Source organism: Propithecus coquereli, unplaced genomic scaffold (genome assembly GCF_000956105.1).
Source record: "Propithecus coquereli isolate 6110/MARCELLA unplaced genomic scaffold, Pcoq_1.0 Scaffold32, whole genome shotgun sequence".
In the NCBI taxonomy this organism is placed as follows: Eukaryota; Metazoa; Chordata; class Mammalia; order Primates; family Indriidae; genus Propithecus; species Propithecus coquereli.
In genome coordinates, this window is record NW_012148841.1 from 3,386,346 (window position 1) to 3,390,073 (window position 3,728).

Below are 3,728 nucleotides of genomic sequence, written 5' to 3' on the forward strand. Positions count from 1 at the left end.
GGAGGCTGAGGCAGTAGGATTGCTTGAGCCCAGGAGTTTGAGGTTGCTGTGAGCTAGGCTAACGGCACTCACTCTAGCCAGGGCAACAGAGTGAGACTCTGTCTCAAAAAAAAAAAAAAAAAAAGTATATAAAGTTCAGATTTATGATCTTTAAGATGAAAACCAGAGGTTACAAGCTTAAATGCCAAATATCTTAGTAAGTGTCTTAGTTCATTTTGTGCTGCTGTAACAAAATACCTGAGACTGGGTAGTTTATAAACAACAGAAATTTATTTTCTCACAGTTCTGGAGGCTGGAAAGTCCAAGACCAAGACAGGTTTGGTTGTCTGGTAAGGGCTGCATCTTCCTGAGGGGAGGAACACCATGTCTTCATGTGGTAGAAGGCAGAAGACAGTAGGCTGAAGGCTGCACAAAGCCTCAAAAGAGCATTAATCCCATTCACCAAGGAGGAGTCCTTATGGCATAATCACCTCTTAAAGGCCTAACTTCTTAATACCATTGCATTGCCCATTAAATTTCAACACCTGAATTTTGGAAGGGACACATTCAAACCATAACAGTAGGTAAAAAAATTTAATAAGTCAAGGTCAGGTTGAAATGTAAGATAATAGGAAGTAGTGGGAGCTGTAGAAAACTGGGAATACATGCCTTATCTACAAGGTACATTTGTGCTTCTCAGCTCTAGCTGATTATTTCCATATGGAAATGAAATGAAGTGGTCTTACTTGCTAAATATGTGGTTGTTTTTTTGGGGGGGATTGTTGGTTTGTTTTTGTTTGTTTGTTTTTTTGTTTTTGAGACAGGATCTGCCTCTGTTACCCAGGCTAGAGTACAGTGGCATCATCATAGCTCATTGCAACCTCAAACTCATGGGCTTAAGCAATCTTCCTGCCTCAGCCTTCTGAGTAGCTGAGATTACAGGTGTGCACTACCATGCCGGGCTAATTTTTATATTTTTTGTGGAAATGGAGTCTCACTATTACCCAGGCTGGTCTTGAACTCCTGGCCTCAAGCAATCCTCATACCTTGGCCCACTGCCAGCCGTACGATGTAGATTTTTCAAAGTGAAGTTTCCTAAGAAATTGTGTAAGCCAAACAAAACATCTATGAGTCAGATGTAAGTCTACCAGGCTGACTTATGGTCTAGAAAAGAGTGGCTTAGTTTTGTTAAAGTACCTTTACAGAGTTTATTTATTTTAATTCATAGCCCTACCTTTGTTGATTGCTGGAATAGATGCTAACCAAATATACTCAAACTTTTATCCATAATAAATATGTGTTAGCAGTGCTTAGAGCTGTCCTCTGTACTACTTAGAATCTGCTCTGAGCTGAACTGCATTTTCATTCTGTAGGTACACTATCCTTGAGGCTTGTCCAGGTTGCTGACCCCCTTGGATGAAGAAGGCAATTCTCTTCTCTGTTTGGCCCTTGTACTTTATGCAACCATAAACTAACTTTAAAGACATTTCTTCTACCATGTGGCATGGACATCTCAAAGCCCTACCTCCACCACATTGACTTGCTGATCTTTACGTATCTTTCTCATTTGAATCAATCACTGGCCAGTTTTAAAGGCTAGTTCTATGCTTTAAAAAAGCCTAACCTTTTCAACTTTCATACTGTCAGTTCTAATTTAGTCCATAGTCTAGGACAGGGGCCAGCAAACTTGTTCTGCAAATAGCCAGATAGTAAATACTTAAGGCTTTGCAGGTCATGTGGTCTCTGTGGTAACTACTGCTTATAGCACAAAAGCAGCCATAGACAAGATGTAAATGAATAGGCACGGCTGTGTTCCAATAAAACTTTATGAAACTAGGAGACAGGATGGATTTGGCCTACAGGTCATAGTTTGCCAACTCCTGCTCTAGGATTTTGATTTCTGCCTTTATACTATGTGAAAAGATTGTTGAACGTCACTTGCCACAGTCCCATTCGTTCACACTACTTCAGCTGCACTGGCTTTCTCTTTGTTCCTTAAACATATCTATTCATGGCTCAGACCATTTTCCCAGACTATTTCCCCTGCTTGGAATGTTTCCTTCCTCTTACTCTCAACTCTCCTCTTTCAGATGTCATAAATACATTCCTTGACCATTTAAGGTGACTCTCTTTTTTATTATTCTCTCACAGCATTCTCTTTTTGTCTTTCAGAGCACCTATCACAGTTTGCAATTATTTGTTTGCTTTCTATGTCTTTCTCCCTCAGTAAACAGTAAACTCCATGAGGACAGGAACCATATCTTTCTTATTCACCCTTACTCACTACTGTAGCTCTAGAATCTCACATAATGCCTTGTACACATTAAACACTCACCAAATGTTTTTGGATGGGTAAATCAGTGACTCAGGCTGAATTCTGAGTAATCAGTTTGTTTTTGCCAGGAACTGAGAGAATAGTTCTACAGTAGTCTAAAGGTATATTCACAAAAAAAGTGAAAATTTTAGCTTTCTGCCAGGAACAGTGGCTTACATCTGTAATCCCAGCACTTTGGGAGGTTGAGGACGAAGGATCACATGAAGCCAGGAGTTCAAGATCAGCCTGGGCAACATAGCAAGACCCCATCTCTGTAAAAAATTTAAAAATTAGCCAAGTGTGGTGATGCATGCTTGTAGTCCTAATTACTTGGGAGACTGAGGAAGGAGGATCACTTGAGACCAGGAGTTCAAGATTTCAGTGAGCTGTGATCGTCTCACTGCACTCCAGCAGCTTGGGCAACAGAGCAAGACCCTGTCTCAAAAAAAATACTAGCTTTCTGATTAATCAAGTTATATCAACATATGCATTTCTGTCAGTATCGCTGTTTCTTAATGTATTAATATACGTTAAAAATTCACGCAACTCAGAATGCCTTTCTATGACTCTTTTCTGAAGGTGTAGAATAGCTCAAGATGCAAAAGCCTATAGATCAACAGTGAGAATACCCCCTCCATCCACACCTAACCTTTTGAAAGAACTATTGGAATTAACAATAGAAAAGGAAACTTACACTTTAAGCAGCATAACATTATGCTAGTACCCTTTCTATTGACAGACAAAACTCTTATTAAGTTTGATATCCATGTATGTATGAATACATGGATACCAGTATGTATCTATATACATACTGTACATGATAAGAGAATACACTGAACCATAGATTTATCATACATTTATCCAGCATCCACCAACACTGAGCTCTGTAATCATTACGTAAATCCTTTCCTTCACCTTGATGATAATATAATCATTATTAAACATAGAAAGTAGAAAAGAGCCTATTCTATTCTAGGTCCCAGGGTTGAGACAAACTACTATGTTGTAAATAGAGGTGTTACATACAGAAATAACAGAAGTCATTCTGGTTAAAAAAATAAAAGGCAATTATTAAGAGACTGGGTTACAGAAAAAAATTAAAATAGCCAAATAGCCTTTGTTTAGCCATGTAGTATTCAAAACTAAATAAAAGGTAGATATGGGGACACTAGCGGAGAATTGTCTGTCAAGTTCAACTGCCACTGTATGTACACTTAGATATCTCAAAAACATTTCAAACTCGTATCAGCTCCTTTTCACAATATTTTATAGGTTCCTCCTCTTTTCAGACATTATTAAATATTGGAGGCCCTCAAGAATCAATTCAAGGGCCTTTTATCCCCCTTCACATTTATTCTTTTTCCTGGGCAATCTCAAAAACTCCCATAATTTCGATAAATTATTATTTTTTTTTTTTTTTTTGAGACAGAGTCTC